This window comes from Balaenoptera acutorostrata, chromosome 18, assembly GCF_949987535.1.
Source record: "Balaenoptera acutorostrata chromosome 18, mBalAcu1.1, whole genome shotgun sequence".
Lineage (NCBI taxonomy): Eukaryota > Metazoa > Chordata > Mammalia > Artiodactyla > Balaenopteridae > Balaenoptera > Balaenoptera acutorostrata.
This window is the reverse complement of record NC_080081.1, coordinates 33,507,553-33,528,375: the sequence shown is the minus strand read 5'-3', so window position 1 is coordinate 33,528,375 and position 20,823 is coordinate 33,507,553. Positions and strand designations below refer to the sequence as shown.

At 36.9% G+C, this 20,823-nt stretch overlaps 1 protein-coding gene and 1 pseudogene across 3 annotated transcripts in view; both read left to right on the top strand.

Moving 5' to 3' along the window:
- The window catches only part of PIBF1 (progesterone immunomodulatory binding factor 1), a 201,945-nt gene that overhangs the window by 67,104 nt on the left and 114,018 nt on the right, over positions 1-20,823 (top strand). The gene's annotated exons all lie outside the window — the stretch shown is intronic.
- On the top strand, positions 4,973-19,364 carry LOC103012625 (rab GDP dissociation inhibitor beta-like; annotated as a pseudogene).

Below are 20,823 nucleotides of genomic sequence, written 5' to 3'. Positions count from 1 at the left end.
AACTTTGAAAATAAACTTTGAAAATAATCTCAATGGGTCTTTTACTTGTTAAATGAAGATTACAGATTAATTTGTGGTTAAGCAGTACACGGAACTAAAAATTCAAGCAAGTTTTCGCATAATTAAACTATTGTTAATCCTCTATAATGTCAAAATCTTTCAGAATGGTCCAAATTGTTATACTTCTGAATTCACATCAACCTTATAAACTTGACTCATGGAGAAATTCTAATAAATGTAATAATGAAGAAATCTTTTCTCTAATGTGAAAGTATGTCTAATTCTAAAGATCTTAATATAAAATTAAACATTTATAAACCAGCTGCTTTTATTAGCGTGCTGTTGCAACCTATCTTAAAATTATCTTTTATTGGGCTTCCCTGGTGGCGCAGTGGTTGAGAATCTGCCTGCTAATGCAGGAGACACGGGTTCGAGCCCTGGTCTGGGAAGATCCCACATGCCACGGAGCAGCTGGGCCCGTGAGCCACAGCTGCTGAGCCTGCGCGTCTGGAGCCTGTGCCCCGCGACGGGAGGGGCCGCGATAGTGAAAGGCCCGCGCACCGCGATGAAGAGCGGTTCCCGCCCCGCGATGAAGAGTGGCCCCCGCTTGCCGCAACTAGAGAAAGCCCTCGCACGAACCGAAGACCCAGCACAGCCAAAAATAAATAAATAAATAAATAAATAAATAAATAAATAAAATTTAAAAAAAAAAAAAAAAAATTATCTTTTATTATGTATAATCCTTCTGTTTATAAATCTATATCATGTCCACTAAAGATTTACTTAGCTCCTTGTTGTTGTTGTTTTTTGTTTTTTTGTTGTTTGTTTGTTTGTTTGTTTGTTTTTTAATTGTAAATGGAAGAATTAGGATTTATTAATGCCTCACCAAAACAGGAACTTTCCTTACCAGAAAATACTCAGTAAGGCAGAGTATACATTTATAAATCAAACCATACTTTCTTTTTCTCTTAATGGTGAGGAAACACAATAGAATTTAACAAAATTGCCATGTTTATAGAACCAGAAAATCTGTATGTGAGGACACTGACAAATGCATAGCATTGCATATCCAACATTATATTATTATACAGAATTGTTTCATTGCCCTGAAAAAATCCCTTGTGCTTTACATATTCAGTATTCCTTCCCCTCCCCCTGTACCTCTGGAAACCACTGATTTTTAATTGTCTTTGTAGTTTTTACTTTTTCCAGATTGTTGTTGTTTTTGAATGTGATATATTTAGTAATGGCTCTAGAATAATATTTATGGACAAATTAACAAGCTTTAAAAGAAAGCATAAGTAAACCAGAACTTATATTCACACAAAATTTCATAACTTGCTAACTTGGTATGTGCTTGTGAGTTTGGAGAGAGAAGAATAGTAAATGTGTAAATAGTAAATAGTAAACCTTAAAATTGGCTGCTTATACTAAGCTCTGTAATGTCCTACACTCTGAATCTAAAATCCTTCTTATCCTACTTGTTCATACACTAGCAACTGGTATTTATCCTGAAAGCCATGTGATACTTTAATATCTACTGAATTACGGAGAATTCAGTCATTTAATGTTTGTAAAGCACGTTAGAACAGTGTCTTGCACATAGTAGTTCTACAGTAATTATTGGTATTATAGAAAAATTTGCTGAGTTAACTCTGCTTTAATTAATGGAATTTTTGCTCTTAATTCCTTGAAGTGATAGTAAAACTTTGCTTATTTGGAGGCTAATTTTCATCCAACCTTAAAAAATTAGGACAGTTTTAAAATCAGGACAAAGAAGGAAAAAAAAGAAAATATTTCTAGACACACTAGAAATAACCTATGAGCAGCAAATAATGTTAGTGCTCAGAACTTTAAAGCACATTATAGGACCAAGGATTTATTGAAAAAATGAGAATAATGTCTGGAATCTAAAACTCAAAATAAGCTTGGACTTTAATAAAATGCCTAAAATTGCTAAATGTACTTATCTGGTTTTTGAGCTATAATATTAAAGTAAAGGGGAAAATCCCCATGCTTAGGGTTATAATGTTGCTAGATGATTTCAAAAAAGTAGGATTCTAGATATCCCCACAATTTAATTTTTCCTTAATTAATCTATAAACTTATTACAATTCATGTCAATAATTTCAAAAGACTTTTAGTGAAACTTGACCAGCTGACTCTAAGATTCTTTTTCAGAATTGCTGTGGCTATGCTTGTGCCTACTCTTGTACGTTTACTCTTCCACATGAATTTTTATAGTTATATTTTTCATGTTAATACCTTTCATCCGTCCAGAGTTCATTTTGGGGTATGGTGTAGATGGAGAACTAATTTTATTTTATCTTGCTCACTATTAAGTTAACTGTACATTTAATGGCATCCAAATAAAAATACCAGCAAGATTTTTTTTTTTTTTTTTTTTTTTAGAAATTCACGTTCATTTATTTATTTATTTATTTATGACTGTGTTGCGTCTTCATTTCTGTGCGAGGGCTTTCCCTAGCTGTGGCAAGTGGGGACCACTCTTCATCGCGGTGCGCGGGCCTCTCACCATCGCGGCCTCTCTTGTTGCGGAGCACAGGCTCCAGACGCGCAGGCTCAGCAACTGTGGCTCACGGGCCCAGTCGCTCCGCGGCACGTGGGATCCTCCCAGACCAGGGCTCGAACCCGCGTCCCCTGCATTGGCAGGAAGATTTTTTTCTGCTTAATCTACACTCTAACTTTCTCTTCTGTTGGGTGGTATGGGAGTAGCACAGGCCTTTTGGGATCCTGGAAAGGGTAAGTGAGTTAGGGATGCATTTTGATTAAGTGGTTTGCAGTCACTTCTGTTTACAGTTAAATTATTGCTAGCCATTTCTGAGTATCAGTGGCTTCCAGGAATATTCTTATTACCCACTGTTCAACATAGGTTGTGAGAGATAGGAATGTGTCTCAGGTACCCATTACTGGAACCAGGGATTATTGACCTTCTTTCTTGGTGGAGGGATAAGCAAGATGCAATCATTTATCCTTTATTTTGGAGGGGAAGCCCTGGCAGTCCTCTGACCAGTGGATACTTAAACTTCTTACTGATGTGGTGGCTTCTCGAATCTTCATAGGGTTTATTTTCCCCAGCCTTATTGAGGTGTAATTGACAAATAAAATTGCAAGGTATGGAAAGTGTACAATGTGATGATTTGATATACACATACATTGTGAAAGGATTCTCCCCTCATGGAGTTAATTGACACATCCACAACCTCACATATTTACCTTTTTTTTTTTTTTGGTGGGAACATTTAAGGATTTAAGGTCTCTCATAACAAATTTCAACTATATGATACAGTGTTATCAACTGTAGTCACCGTGTTATACATTAGATCCTCAAACATTATTCATCTTACAGCAGGATTTTTTTTAACCAGACATATCAAATCTATGGTTCATATGAAAAAATTAAAGATATTTCTTAAATAATAAGACTTGAAAGTCGAAGTTACTCCTGGATCCATGGGCTGCAGAATCAATGTGTTAGCAGGGATGAGAACAACATTGATCTCACTGTACATCTATCCTCAGAGCTGTTGGTTAACTAAACACATTGTCTTGAGCAGTAATATTTTGAAAGGAATCTTTTTTGTTTTTTGAGCAGTAGGTCTCAACAGCGGGCTTGAAGTATTCAGTAAAACCATGTTGTAAACAGATGTGCCGTCATCCAGGCTTTGTTGTTCCACTTACAGAACACAAGTAGAGTAGACTTAGCACAATTCTTAGGGCCCTAGGATTTTCAGAATGGTAAATGAACATTGGCATCAACTTCAAGTCACCAGCTTCATTAGCCCCTAACAAGAGAGTCAGCCTGTCCTTTGAAGATTTGAAACCAGGCATTGACTTCTCCTCTCTAGCTATGAAAGTCCTAGATGGCATCTTCTTCCAATAGACGGCTGTTCCATCTACATTGATAACTTGTTTATTGTAGGCATCTTCATTAATTATCTTAGCTAGATCTTGTGGATAACTTGCTACAGCTTCTACATCATCACTTGCTGCTTCACCTTGTGTTTAAGTTTTATGTGATGGAGTTGACTTCTTTCCTTAAATTTCATGATCCCATGAACCAGCCTCTTCAAGGTTCAAACTTTTCTTCTGCAGCTTCCTTACCTCTCTTAGCTTTCAAAAACTTGAAGAGATTTAGGGCCTTTCTCTGGATTAGGCTTGGCTTAAGGGAACGTTGTGGCTGGTTTGGTCTTCTATCCAGACCACTAAAACTTGCTTTGTATCAGCAGTAAGGCTATTTTGCTTTCTTCATTCCTGTGTTCACTGGAGTAGCACTTTTAATTTCCTTCAAGAACTTTTCCTTTGCATCCACAACTTGGCTAACTGTTAAGCCCAAGAGGCCTGGCTTTCGGCCTATATCGACTTTCAACATGCCTTCCTCACTAAGCTTAATCATTTCTAGCTTTTGATTTAAAATGAGAAACGTGTGACACTTCCTTTCACTTAAACACTTTGGAGGCCATTGTAGGGGTACTGATTGGCCTAATTTCAGTATTGCTGTGTCTCAGGGAATAGGGAGGCCCAAGGAGAGGGAGAGAGCCTGGGAAGATAGGCAGGGAATCTGTGAATCACCTTAAATTCCAAGCTATGCAGTCTGGATGCCATTCTGTTGAATGACATGATCAGAGTTCTCAGTTTTAGAACAATTACCCCGGAAGAATGAGGGATGAAAGTAATACTAAACTGATAACAGGAAGATAGTTCAGAGGACATTATAAATAGTTTGCTACCTTATATAGTCATGGTTCATGGCGCCCCCAAACAATTACATTAGTAACATCAAAAATCACTGATCCCAGGTCACCATAATACATATAATAATAATGAAGAAGTTTGAAATATTGTGAGAATTACCAAAATATGACACAGATACTAAGTGAGCAAATGTTGGGAAAATGGCACTGATAGACTTGCTTGATGCCACAAACCTTCAATTTGTGAAAAATGCAGCATGTGCGAAGTTCAAGAAAGCAAAAGCACAATAAAAGGAGGTATGTCCGTATAGGCTTGGAAGATTTTAATATGGAGATACTATTCTACAGTAATAGAAGTTATATCTAGAATGTGATTGGTGATTATCTTGTTTATAGAATCATGCTGGGTCTGGGCACCCAAGCTCTAGACCAAAGGTCTTAAGAGGAAAATAACCAAACATATTCAAAAGATTAGAAAATGTCCTACAGTGTCAGATTATAACTGTCTACAGATATTTGAAGTGTACTTTTCTCACGTGGTCAGGCCTAAAGTAGTAGAATTGGGACCACTGAGTAAACATTACAAAAAAGGGTAAAGGTAAACTTTCTAATAGGGATTTTCAAAATGCCTTGGCATCAAGTATATTCTTCGTCATTAGAAGTGTGCAGGTATCAGCTGGCCAGGCATTCAGTAGGATTATGTTTGTAAGGATCGAAGTATCAAGTGGGTAGCTTGATGAGTCTAAAGTCCCTTTTGATCCTGAAATTATCTGTAACTACAGCTCAAAAGAGTTGATACACTGGTTAAGTTACCATGTAAAGAGAATGGTGAACCCAAGCTGTTTTTGAGTGAATTTTTTAAATCTCTGCAGTTCACTTTTCCTGTTTTTTGTTTGTTTCAAAATAAGAACCTAGTATTTAGGACTATTATTTGAAAAAGACAATATATATTTTTTAAATACCCACTGAATTTTTTTAAAAATATTTATTTATTTATTTGGCTGCATCAGGTCTTAGTTTCGGCACATAGGATCTTTTAGTTGCAGCACGTGGAATCTTTAGTTGCAGCATGTGGGGTCTTTAGTTGCAGCATGTGGGATCTAGTTCCCCAACCAGGGATCGAACCCAGGCCCACGGCATTGGGAGTGCAGAGTCCTAGCCACTGGACCACCAGGGAAGTCCCTCCACTGAATTTTTTTTGGGTATAGATTGCCTAAGAATATTTTGGGCATATCATGTATATTTTTTGTATATACTGAAACCCAAGGAAAAATATTATTTTATTTTTCAGAGGTTGAGTTTTTAATACTCAAGTGTGTGATTCTGGTTTCCTTTGTGTCAAAATCAGAATAAACAGGTGTGTTTCAATCTTTACATGCATTGTGATTTCTGTGAATCATGCTTAAGTAAAGTCCAAGACATGTCTATACACAATTTTCTAGTCAGGTATAACTAATCTCAACTTTTTCATTTTGTTGAAAGTTTTACTTTATCAAATGCTTCATTTAATGATCAAACAACCTGTGTTATTTTAAAGAGAAATGTAGGGAAGTAGTATGCCGCTTTCAAACATGAATGAAAAAGGCTTTTTGCTGAAGGACTTTAATTTTCTACAAAAAATGGACTTTTCTCAGGCATATAAAAGACCTGTGTATGTCCCAGTTCAAGTCCAACAATTCATTTAATAGTAAGTAACAAGTACCCAGCTTTCATGAACAGGAACAGTTATTACCTCTTGTTCTGTTACTTTGAATCTCTAAGCACTTTGAGTATTCTTTCTGCCACAAAGGGGAAATTTTTAAACTCAATCAGTGTGACTAGAATGAATTTGAATACACTGTTACATCTGTGGGATCCTACAGAAGAGACCTATGTTTGAATCTAAAGTGTTAGCTTGTAATCCAGAATTAATTTTAATAGCTTTTTTTTTTCAGTTATAGTTGTTTTAATTTTTTTTTTTAAACTATGGTTTGATGTATTTGGAATAGTTTTTTCAGTTTGTAAGTATTTTTAAATGAATATTACTTAAATTATGCTTTCATAATTACCTAAATTATGCTTTCAATCCCTACAACTTCTCTGGTAATAGGAGAATTTTGTCCTCATTTCTTCTCATAGAAGACAAAAGTAAGGGGGAATAGATCTAGTGAGTAGATTGAGTTTTATGTTATACTGGGCTAGTTTAAAGCTTGATATAGCAGCCAGCTGTCCTGAATTTCCATTCAGTGCTTTATCCCGAAGAGTAGAACAGTTTTGACATGCTTTTATTCTACCTTTTGTCATATTCTTATACTGTTTATCTTTGTTTATCTGGTTTTTTAATCTTGCCTTGCTTCTTCAGCAGGCAAGTAAATGTTTGTGTCATTTTCAATATAAACTTAATGGGATAGAGGATGTTGAGATTTGAAATAAAAGCTATAGTACTGTACTTAAACTTTGTTTACTTAATAAATTCTGTGATAATTTTATTCATATTATTCTTAGTTTTCATGGTTACATGAAGTAATTCATATCACAATTGTTATTTGAATGCAGAAATTCTTGATTCTCAATCCTATATTAAGTTACTTTTGACATACCTCTTTATGAAAGAAAAAATATACAATAAATTTGTGCTTCTTAAATAATTTTTAGTATTTGATTTTTTTCTTTGAAAATTTGCAAAATACTCTAATGATTATTCAGAGTCTATAAAATTATCTTTTGTTACTTGATTTCTCTTCTTCTTTAAAATGTTCTATTTGCCTATTGGTTTGTTTCATTTATATTGAAAGAGGCTAGCCCCATGTTCCCAAATTTCTCTTGGCTTTTAAGCTTCTGTTACATCTGACATATATTTGTCCACTTACATAGGATGTCTCAAGCTGGTCTCATTACATCCTAAGTTACCACAATTGACTCTATTCCTTTCCTAGTAAAGGCTTTGGAAATAGTAGTACATAATGTAGTGTACATGAAAGCATTAAGAAATTTATTGCTGAGGTGAAAAATATCTGTTCCTTCTCAATCTAGACACAAGCCTTTGAAAGGAATCGATAAGAAACACCCATATTCGGATCACAATGTATGGATTTTGTTTTATCCACCTCTCATCTATCTTCCTTTTTCTTTATTAAGTATTGGTCTGATCTGACATTCCTTGCCCCACCAGAAACAATGGCCCAGGGAGTCCTTTAACCATTCATGGATAATTTGTTGCTTATAATTGGGCTTAAATGGTACTACTGGTTCTGAAGTGATACACCTATTCTCCTCCACTTCAAAAGAATGTATCTTTTTTTTTTTTGCCACATACTTCTTATTTAATTATGAATAAATTCAGAGATGTGTGTTTTTATAATTGAACCATTCTGCATTCATGTTTTCAAACATATTATAAACTAAAGTCTCTAATATTCCCATTATTTTCCAGATGGGAAAGAAAAACCTCATGAAACTTGGTAAATTTTTTGCAAAAGAATGTATCTTGAATATTTTTGTGCAGCGAGTCAAAATACACACATACACAAAGCAATTAGATATTGTTTTCTGCCAGTCTTTTTTTCTCAAAGAAGGACTGGGTAGCTTCTGTGGCCAAAAAGGATATTTACTCTATATCAGGAGAATTAATGATGGATGCCAATATTGTTAACCTGAAAGTCCATGGGACAGAACATCTTTATACAGTAATAGACTAGAGTTATCAGCATATTTTGTTGTTTAGGTGGAACAATTGATATAGAGAACGCTGTTTTCATACCTACCAACTTACACCTCTTCTCTCCTCAATCCTGAATAACTCGCAATGGCCGTCACTCTCAGGAGATCAATTTCACTGTTGATCTTATAAAATCAAAGCTGTGCTCCAGCATTCTATCTTGGTCCTTATTCTTTTTTAACTTCTTATTTCAAATTTCATGTGTGCACAAAAGCTACAAGAATGATGCAAAGAACTCCTTTATATCTTTGATCTAAATTCACCCCTTTTTAACATTTTGCTACATTTGTTTTATCATTTTTATTCTCTCTCTCTCTTTCTCTTTCTCTCCCCTCACCCCACACATTATTTTTTTTCTGAATAGTTTAGTAGACTGAATGCATCATATACTTTTGCCTCTTCAAGGTTTATTTTCTAGGAATAAGAATATTCTCTTATATAACCACAGTACACTTATCAAATTCAGGATAACATTGATAATAATACTTTTATCCATTTTTGTCAGTTGTCCGAATGATAGCTTTTTATAACAGTTTTTTTTCTGGCACAGCATCCCGTCCAGAATTATGCTCTGCTTTTAGTTATCACGCCTCTTCAGTCTCCTTTAATCTGAAACAGTTCTTCAGTTTTTCTTTTCTCTTTTGTTTTCATGACATTTGATTCTTTTTATGTTGGATCATATACACATATATATTTCTTCCTTCTGGGATCTCTTCTACTCAGCTTTAACTGTCACTTTAGGTAATGATCAACAATGTTTTTAAACTCAAACCATACCTTTTCTTGTGTTTTGTAAACTTGTATTTCCAGCTACGTGATTGACATTTTTATCTCAGTGTTTTTCTGGGACTTTAAACTCAGTATTTGTGAAACAAACTCAAGCTTCCTCTCACATTCACCCTTCCCAAAACAGAACGTGGCTTCAGCTGACTTCAAGTCAATAAACTATACCGCCATTTTTAAGTCATTTCTGTTTGAACTTTCAGAATAATAATCCTTTCCCCTTGCTCCTGTGTGTAGGTTTGTCAAATTTCATAGCTTCTACCCCTATAGTATCTCTAAAATCCTCCACACTCCTGCTGGGAGTCATCCTGGGTCAGCTTCTCGTTACTTCTTGACTGGGGTCGTGCTGTAATTGTGTACGATAACCTCTCAGTTGCTCCATCTTTCCCCCTCTCTTAATCCTCTTGCCCAGACCTGTTCTTCCTGCCATAGTTTTGCATCCTGACTAACATCATCATTTGCCCAGACACTTGAACAAGAAAGCTGGTGGTTCACAACTGCTTTTTTTTCCTCTCTCTTCTTCCCATTTATTCAACCAACAGGTTATTTATTGATAACTGCCCTGTGCCATTTGCTGTGCTAGATGTTGGTGTACATAAATAAATCGATAAATGGGAGGTTGCCCCTGCTGAGAGTCAATAGAGGGAAATGGAAAATAAGCAAACAGATTCATAATTATTATGTTATAATTATGTGTTTTGATGATTGCTATGAACTAGATTGTGTGAGGAGGAATAATGGCTCCAGCAGGGTATATCATGATAGGATAGTCCAGAAAGGCCTCTCTGAACACTTAAACTAAACAAATATCATGTTTTTTCTAATTCCTAAATATATCTAATCATTTCCCGCCTCTTAATCCCAGGTGCCACTGCTTTAGTCAAGTCTTTCTTTTCTCTTGCCTAAACTATTTATAATAGTCTCTGAACTATCTCACCACTTTCAGTTTAGTCCTATTTTCATCACTTATTCTTCCAGAGTAATTGTTCTAAAACTCAGAACTCTAATTATGTCATTCAGCAGAATGGCGTCCATACAGCACACAGCTTAGCTCTTAGGGTCATTCACAGACTTCCTGCCTGTCTTCCCAGTTGCAGATAGTAAGGCCTCTCCTCAGTGTCTTTGAAATAAGTAATTCTCAACAAGTATCAATTTCAGTTGATTAGAGCTTACCATGTTCATTTTGACTTACAACTTTACATTATGAAGGCAGTTCGAATGCTGAAAAGAGTGCCCAGGACTCGTCTTCATTTTACTGTATCAGTGGTTCCCAAATCTAGATGAATTTCAGTCACCTGGAGAGATTTTTTTTTTTTGGAAGACGTATTTTTTTGCCTCCCTCTACTCCTAGTATCTAGTGTACTTCCTACAAAACCCCCCAAATAATCCTAAGCTATCCATTCATCGAATATGTGTTTGAGAAACATGACAACAGCTTTTGAAAACACTTGTAAGCTATAAGTTCTAAAGAAATGCTAGTTATTACTGTCTATCACTGTGCCCTTCTTGGTGCCTTAACCAGTAATTTCAAAGAAGATGTAAGCTTCTTCTCGAAGGCTAATGCCCTAAGTACCCTAAGATTTGAAAGAACTTGAGCAACTGTTGGTTATCTTATTAAAACATTGTTATCAGACCAAGGGCCAGAAGACAGGAAATAAACAAATGTCCCTATGCTCTGAAAGACTGAAGAGGAAAGAGTCTAGAACTATATACATCAGTAAACTTGAATGTAGCCCACTATGAACATTCTAAAACAGATTGTTAAACAGATAGTGAGCATTTAGAAATGGAAATGGTGAAAACCAGAAGTCACCATTAGTTAACTATTAACTCTCGACAAACTACTTTTACTTCTTTTTTTTTTTTTTTGAGGTATTTACTAGAACTTCTAGAGAAGAATGCCAGTGATAGAAGGAGGTATCTCAATTTCAGCAAAACATTTTATTGAGATTATCTTTGTAGACACATGGGAATTGTGAAATTAATAACACAGTAAATAAATGATGAATTGAAAGCAGTTTAAATATCAGTTTCAAAGAATGTTGATTAGTAGATCAACCTAGAGGGACATTACTGATGAAATGTTTACAGGCTTTTTACTTAATTCTTAACCTGTCGTTGGTTAAATCAGATTGGTTAAACCTAGATTTCTGAGTGAGCCCAGTGCGTAATTCTCTTCAAATTTCACACTTTCATTCAGTAAATAAATTTAGCGAATTGAGCACCTTGTACCTGTCACATACCCCATTTTGATATCCCTCCTTCCATTCTCAGTGATTAACAGGGAAGTAACTGTAAGTTAGCCAGTATTGCATAAAATCATAGGCTAGGAAACTCTGACCTATGGTTTAAAGAAAAATTTGTTTTTAAGGGAACTCTGAAATGTTAAGTTGATGGAGGACTTCTAAAAATGAAGATTTTTTAAGAGCATTTTTAGGATTTTCTCTGTTTGAATATTATATGGATGAAAATAAAATGAAGAAGATACTCTCATCTCCATTGGAAACTAATGGAAGCCTCAATATGGTATCATAAATTTCAAAGAATTTTGGTCAGAAACAGTGTAACCAGAACACTCTACAATTTAGCAGGTAGAGTACAGTGAGGTGGATAGTATATAGAGGAAATTCTGTGCAGCTCCTGGCACTCTCCAGTAGAACTTTATGTAATAATGGAGATATTCTTTATCTGCCCTATCCCATACAGTAGCTACCAGCCACGTTGGGCACGTGAAGTTTAGCTAGTGTAGCTGAGAAACTGAATATATTTTATTTTATTTTAATTAATTTAAATTTAAATAGCTACTTGTGGCTTCAGGCTATTATTATATTAGACAGCTTAGCCCTACAGTGAAGGGGTAAAGGCTGGAAATTTCAACCTCTTTCTCCATCATATATCTGCAGGAATGCCAAGCTAGAGGAGAGCCTGTTTAGTTGTGCTGTATCTTTTTTCCTTTGGTGCAATTTAGATTCTCAACCAAGAGTGATGGGGTTTGTATTAAAGCAAACCAAATAGATGTACAACAGATCAATTGCAGAGAAGAATGCTTGCTGTTCCATAGGTTGAATGGGGGCTATTTAAAATCTGAGGGGTTATGATGAAATTTGCAGTCTAAACTGACTTTTTACCAATATGACTAACTCTCCCAGAAAGAGAGAAATAAATACAAAATATGAGAGACAAGTCTAGAACTATAAACTTCCGATCCCATAAACTTGACCATGGGTAAAAGTATTTGGAGAAAATACAAACATAAGCTTCCAGACTCACTTCTTATAACCTCAGCTTTCTCCCTGCCTTTAAGCAAGGAAATTGCTGACCAGATAATATTTTCCTAGTCCTCCAGTTCATTGGATAATGGAACAATCCAAACAATGTTTTGTTAAACAGGAAAGAGGCGAAATGAAGGCTTGGCTAGAACTGCCTTCATTCAAAGATTATTAAGTGATGGGGGGTTGGTTCAGGGAGGACAAGTATGAGATATATGTAAATATTTTTTTTAAATGGAAGGAGACAGTAGGAGTCCTATAAAAGCTGCAGAAGATAAAGAGAACATTTTAAAAGATCTATGCTAGGAATCTAGAAAGATTTTATAGATTATAACCTATTCAGAACTAAAAGAATTTAAGAAAGCACAGACTCTTTGAAACCAAAGGCTTTGCAAAAGAATAAGATGGAAGGCGACTGGCAAAGTTAAAGAAAAAAATTACATAGAAAAATGACATACAAAACTTACAAAGGAATTAAAGAGAAAAAGGGGGGGTAGGGAGATCCAGAAAACTGAATTAAGGGGGGGTTTATAAAACAGAAACAAATCAAAAAAAGAAAAGAAAAAGCAACAAAGAAGTGATGCAGACGGTTAGAGAGGAGGTATTAGACATGGAGAACAGACAACACATATCCACATTCAGAAAATTAGTGTGTCAATGGAAGAAAACAAAATGGAAGAGGAAAAAAATATTTAGAGATACAATAAAAGAAAATTCTTTCTGAAGTTTATCAGAACTCACCACATTCTGGGTGCTGTGAAGAGGATGGGAAATAGCAATGTAGTAATCCAAGTGAAGTTATTGAATATGAACATTAAAGGACCATTATTAGAAGCATCTGGGCTGGATAAGTAAGTCATTTGCTAAGGAAAAAATACAGGTTGAGCTTAAGTTTTTCCTCCATAACTTTATACTTTATTTATTCATTTAGCAGTATTTATTAACAACCTGCTTTGAGCAAGCACTTTAACACTGGGATTGAAGATTTAACAGTGGTCTCTGTCTCAGTGGAATTTACGTTCCTATGGTGTAAATCAACACATATAAATAAGCGACAAAATAAGATAATTTTAGAAAGTAACAATTATTTGAGAGAAATAAAACAAGAGTGTGATTCAGGTAAGTGAGACTATGTGAGGGGTGACATTTTTTGCCTCCTGAGTGATGAAAACTCACTAGTCATGTGAGGACTCAGGAAGCCTGTTACCCACGTGGCATTCCTGAAAAACCTACTTGAAATGGTAACCTCACTAACCAAAGAATCAAAGAAATCATTAAAAAAAAAACAAAAAAACAAAGAACTCATGAATTGAGATGTCAAGGTATAAAAGAACTGGCAGTGAATATTTAATGTAAAATTAAGTCTCAATAACTATTGTCATTCTGCTTTCAAAACACATTGTAATCATAATTGTTATGGGGAAATTACAACATAAAAATAATGATTTAACATAAGTAGAGGCAAAAATAGCAACTTGCAACTAAAATTAGAGAATTGATGGTAAGAGGAAATAGTGTGTATATAATATACATAATATTGTATAATTATAATTTCCTCAAACTTCATAAGAATTAGTGGTTTTATCAAGAAATATCTATTTAAACATATTACTTAGTCAGGAAACAAAACATTAATTAAACTGAAAACAGACGATATCCTTTGTATATTGCCAGAGGAGAGGGAAGAAAAAAGAAAGCACAGACCTTATAACAAAAGATAGATAACAAAGCAAACAACAAAGAAGCAATACACAGAAAATATAAATTCTTAAGATGGCAGATGACCGATTGTGTCTTTTCTGACAACAGTTGTAAATGTGATGAACTCACTATTATACAGGAAAAGAAATACAGTTTGAGTCAAAAACTAAACTATATTCTTTTCACAATAATAAGTGACTCTGGATGTATAAAGATGAAAAAAATAAAATGAAAAATAACACCGGATCTAAAACTATTCTGCAATAAATATTTATTAAAATTTGTTTTAATAATTCAGGATCTTGAGACTCCCTTTGCCATGACGATATATACACAATGAAGAGGTGCTCCAGAGCATTTATGCGTCAAATTTGCCACAGGGCAAGTGCTGATTGTCCCACTTTGGGTTACAGCCCACACCCAGACTGCTCGTTGTTGCCAGGGATCATTTAAAACATGGTTTGAGGGTAGGGATAGTTTCTAGATAAAGGGGGGTGCCAATAGTTACTATAATGAACTGTTTACTACACTTCCTGATCAATAAATAATTGATGAAATAGGAAATAAAGCTCAGAAAATTTAAACAGTGCAATCATGTTGTTAATTCATAAGCACTTTTTCACTGAATTCAGCTTAAGGGTCACATTAAAGTTATGATCAAAGATACAGTTCAGTATGTGGCTTATGAATTAGCTTAGAGAGAATGTGTGGTAGTGAGATCAAGGTTTCAGGTCCATTCATCTTGCAGACCTTTTTTTTTCTTTTTTTTTTTACAGAGGTGGGTGGAGGGGGATGAGTGGGGTCTATGATCTTTTCTAAATCTAGCCAGCTGCCTCAGAAATGTGTAATTTTGGGTCACAAGCAGAGAGAATAGATAGAATCCGTACAAATATCTAAGTATTACTAGAAAAAGAACTCAAGTACATGTCCTCCTGGTGACTTATCAATAACGTTGTGTTTGTAAATGAAAGAAAACACTTCATTATATATCTGCACATTTTTTAAGATGCTTTCTTAGAAATCCAGAGTCATAGGTGATCAGTCATTATGCATATGAATTGAATCACAGAGAGAGAGAGTGTGTGTGTGTGTGTGTGTGTTTGTACAGCTTTCTTTATAGGCTGCTGCTCTGTTGCTTAGGGGGAAATTTTCATAGATTTACATTTGGTAAATATATCCACGTCCAAAAAAAGATACGTGTAAAATATTGGAAAGCCAGCTGACTAAATCAACTCCTAAAAACTTCAGTTAAAAGTAAGATATTTTCCACGATTATTTTAAAATATGATGTTTACTGGAAGGAAAGTCCAGAGAATTACCACAGTTGAAGTGTGAGTGTATTTCTCCCACTTGTAAATGAGCTCTTATTTCCTACAGTGTATATTCTGGTCCACAATGAGTCATTTTCAAAATGTTTCAATTTAACTCCTAATACATTTTTAAACTTGGCAGGCATATTTAGATGAACGTTACTTCCAGTTTTAGAGACTGCTTCTAAATTATACTTCAGTACTGCAGTCATTATGAAAAGTTCTTTCAGTAAAAAGGAAACAGGATTGATTGGAAGTGTATGTTTTAGAGGAATAAAAAAATGGTTGCCATGAATAAAAATCAGATAGTTAAGCTTTTAAAAATTTTGTTACTACGTAAACCCTCTTAATATTATCTTAAAAAGTTGTAGTATAAGGTTCTTTTTATTGATAGAAGATACTCAAGAAAAAATAAGATTTATTCTAGATAATAAAGTTAATATTTATTGATCTCTTACTATGCCTAGCACTATTTGTGTTTTACGTGTATTAACTTTTTTAATACCCATATAATAGGTAGTAGTTTAGTTTCTATAAACCATTCAGGCTTTTTTTCTATTATAGTGCATGGAGCCTGATAACATTTCTGGACATATAACTGGTGCTACATGAATGTTTGTAAAAGCTAATACTTTATGGAGAATTTTACATATTGCCAACTCTTGATAAGTATTTAATAATTACCTTTTATAAATTTATGCAATCCTGTAAATCTTATAAATCTTCTGGCAGATTTCAGTTGACCAAGCTGTCCATTGTTATGATTTTAATATCTTAATTTTTATCATAATGATGTTCACACTGTGCCTTATTCTTTTTAAGACTTTATATTTTTTTAATTTAATTTTTTTTTTTTGGCTGCGTTGGGTCTTCGTTGCTGCGCGCGGGCTTTCTCTAGTTGCGGTGGGCAGGGGCTACTCTTCGTTGCGGTGCATGGACTTCTCATTGCGGTGGCTTCTTGTTGTGGAGCACGGCCTCTAGGCACATGGGCTTCAGTAGTTGCAGCACACGGGCTCAGTAGTTGCAGCACGTGGGCTCAGTAGTTGTGACGCACAGGTTTAGTTGCTCCACGGCATGTGGGATCTTCCCAGACCAGGGATCGAACCCATGTCCCCTGCATTGGCGGGCAGATTCTTAACCACTGCACCACCAGGGAAGTCCCTAACACTTTAAAGAGTCCCAAAAGTTTAGAGTTGGGAAAAACTTAGAGGTTATTGAAAACATTCCACCCATTTAGCAGATGAGGAAACAAAATCTAAAGAGGTTTTCTGACCTGTCGTGAGTTACACTTACTAGGAGCAGAGATAGAAGTAGATACACGTCCTCTTTGTTCCCATCCACGTTGTTCGTTCTGCCACACGATTGTGTCCTTCCATCAGTAAACAGTAAACAGCATATGAAGCACAACATGTGTGATGTTAAACAACATCAATAGGTACATCTTTTGCTCTCCAGTATGAGTATTAAAAACAACAGGCTCGGGCTTCCCTGGTGGTGCAGTGGTTGAGAATCTGCCTGCCAATGCAGGGGACACGGGTTCGAGCCCTGGTCTGGGAAGATCCCACATGCCACGGAGCAACTGGGCCCGTGAGCCACAACTACTGAGCCTGCGCGTCTGGAGCCTGTGCTCCGCAACAAGAGAGGCCACGATGGTGAGAGGACCGCGCACCGCGATGAAGAGTGGTCCCCACTTGCCGCAACTAGAGAAAGCCCTCGCACAGAAACGAAGACCCAACACAGCCAAAAATAAATAAATAAATAAATAAAAGAACGTGAATTTCTTTAAAAAAAAAACAAAAACAAAAACAACAGGCTCTCTCTTCCCGTCTGAGGTGGCAGCTGGCTCCCTCTTTGCCAGCTCCGTTTCCTCTCTGCTCCTGCTTCACTTTTCCCCCCGGGCCAGCCCGGCCTGAGCGCTTCCGCCCGCCTCCTCGGGGTGGCCGCCTAGCCCCCGACTCCTAGAGTGCTGCGCCTTCTCCTTCCTCTGGGCTTCAGTCTGCGCCCGGCCCCTCCGTGAATGAGAGGTACGACATGATCGTGCTGGGCACTGGCCTGATGGAATGTATCCTGTCAGGTATAATGTCAGTGAATGGAAAGAACGTTCTTCACATGGATAGAAACCCATGTTCTGGAGGAGAGAGTGCATCATCTGTAACACCACTGGAAGATTTATACAAAAGATTTAAAATACCCGGAGCACCACCAGCATCCATGGGGAGAGGAAGAGACTGGAATGTTGACTTAATGCCCAAGTTCCTTATGCCACATGGTCAGCTGGTTAAGATGCTGCTTTTTACACAGGTCATTCGCTATCTGCATTTCCAAGTGACTGAAGGGAGCTTTGTTTATAAAGGAGGAAAAATCTGCAAGGCTCCTTCCACTGAAGCAGAAGCCCTGGCATCTAGCCTAATGGGGCGTTTGAAAAACGTCGATTCAGAAAATTCCTGGTGTATGTTGCCAGCTTTGATGAGAACTATCCTAGAACTTTTGAGGGCATTGATCCTAGGAAGATGGCCATGAGAGAGGTGTATAAGAAATTTGACTTGGGCCAAGATGTTATAGGTTTTACTGGTCATGCGCTGGCACTTTACAGAACTGATGACTATTTATATCAACCATGTTGTGAAACCATTAACAGGATTAAACTTTACAGTGAGTCTTTGGCGAGATAAGGCAAAAGCCCATACCTTTATCCACTCTACAGCCTTGGAGAACTGCCACAGGATTTTCACAGCTAAGTGCTATTTACGGAGGTACATACGTGCTGAATAAACCAATTGAAGAAATCATTATGCAAAATGGAAAAGTGATTGGTGTAAAATCTGAAGGAGAGATTGCTCGCTGTAAGAAGCTCACCTGTGATCCCAGCTACTCCATCATCTGTGATCGAGTAGAGAAAGTGGGCCAGAGACTTCCCTGGTGGTCCAGTGGTTAAGAATTCACCTTCCAACACAGGGGATGCGGGTTCGATCCCTGGTCGGGGAACTAGGATCCCACATGCTGTGGGGCAACTAAGCCCACGCGCCGCAACTACTGAGCCTGAGCCTACACTCTCTAGAGCCCAAGCGCCACAACTGGAGAACCCGAGCACCACAATTACTGAGCCCGTGTGCCACAACTAGAGAGAAGCCCATGCACTGCAGCAAAGGATCCCGCATGTCACAAAGAGGATCCCGCATGCCACAGCTAAGACCCAACACAGCCAAATAAAGAAATATTTAAAAAACAGAAAAGAAAATTGGGCCAGGTGATCAGAGTCATCTGGATCCTCAGCCACCTCATCAAGAACATCAGCAATGCCAGCTCCTGCCAGATCATTACTCCACAGAACCAAGTCAACCAGAAGTCAGATATCTATGTCTGCATGATCTCCTCTGCACACAATGTGGCAGCACAGGGCAAGTACGTTGCCGTCGCTAGCACAACCGTGGAGACCAAGGAACCCGAGAAAGAAATCAGACCAGCTCTGAAGCCCTTGGAACCAACTGAGCAGAAATTCGTTAGCATCAGTGACTTCCTTGTACCAAAAGATTTGGGAACAGAAAGCCAGATCTTTATAACCCCTACGTGTGATGCAACAACTCACACTTTGAGATGACCTGTGATGACATTAAGGACATCTATAAGAGGATGATGGGATCTGAGTTTGACTCTGAGGAAATGAAGCAGAAGAAAAATGACATGTATGGGGAAGACTGACAGCAGTACCTGTTACCATCTAATTAGGACAAACTTAAAATTTGGCAAATGATGCATATTGTATGAAATCAATATTGTAAGGCCTGCTTTTGTGATCAAAACTGAGAGATTGCAGAGCACTGTACCAGTAAATATTCCTCCCCTTTCTAATATCATGTATGAACTTGTTTTCATGGAGTGGCTCTTCAGAATTGGCAGGTTCCCACATTCTGTTCAATTTAACTGATACTAGCTGATTTTTTCTAGTGAAGAATCAGTTTTGAAACGTGATACTGATACAGAGAACTTGATAGAGTATTTGTATCTTTTAATCAGCGTAACCTTAAAGGCAGTTATGAGCTTCTGCTGCTCAAGAGCTGGGTCAGTACAGTTTGTGCCATCTGTCCTCTTGACATTAAGGAGATTCAGAATCGAATGTTCCATAATCAGCGACAGCACCCCTCACTCCTCCCCACCCCTTTTCATTTACATCACGTGTTATAACAGTGCCCAGGCAGCACAGCCACAAGCTTGGTTTATGGGGGCCTCCAATTCTAACCAACCTCCAGACGTCGAGAGTCATTTTGGAGGAAGCCTCTGTGCGGTGTTTTAACCTAATAAAATTGATGAGAGCAGAGGGGAAAGAAACCTATCATAAAGCAGGTAAATGTAGAGCTTCTTTTGTATCCCAGGTGTGGCTTCTTCAATGGACCAAACTGCAATGCAGTATTGATTTGACAGAGCCTCTGCTTCAACAATGTCTGTCTCACGATGGCTCCAAATGATTTCTGTACTGCAAAATAAAGCCGAACTCTGGAAACCAAAGCAAAACAACAACAACAAAATTCACAATGATACTGTATTCATATGGCAACTGTGGTTGCCGTAATAAATTACCACAAACTTGGTGACTTAAAACAACAGAAATTTATTCTCTCATAGTCTGGAGGCCAGAAGTCTGCAACCAAGGTGTCTGTAGGGCCATGCTCCCTCCACAAGCTCTAGGGGCAATCTGTTCTTTGCTTCTTCCATCTTCTGGGGCTCCAGGCATTCCTTGCTTTCCTTGGCTTATGGCCACATCACCTCCAGTCTCTGCCCCTGTCTTCACATCACCTTCTCCCCTGTATGTGTTTTATAAGGATATATGTGATTGCATTCAGGACCCACCCAAATAACCCAGGACAGGCTCTTCTTCTCAAGATATTTAACTTAATCACATCTGCAAAAAAACTTTTTCCATGTAAGGTAACATTTACAGGTCCTAGGGATTAGAACATGGACATACATTCTGGGGAGGGACCACCATTCAACCCACTCCATATTCCTTTTAAGTCATTTGAATTAGTATTTATTCAGATCCTCCAATCGGAATATGATTTTATTTTTAAGTTATCCAACCAGAACTTTGTAAGGTATCAGTGAATTTTAGGAGTTATTAAAATTCTATCAAGTTGGATTATCTTTTCAACCTACTAACGTGACATTTAGCAAATTACTTGCTCTTGAGCAAATGGCACCTTAAAGATTCTAGACTCTGTACCATATGATGTTGTGACATATTTATTATGAATTAAAAGACAGCCTACATGACTTTTAGTAACATTTTTTAAGAACATCATGGCAATGACATTAAGGGTTAAAGAAACAGAGTTGGCCGTTTTCAACAGAAA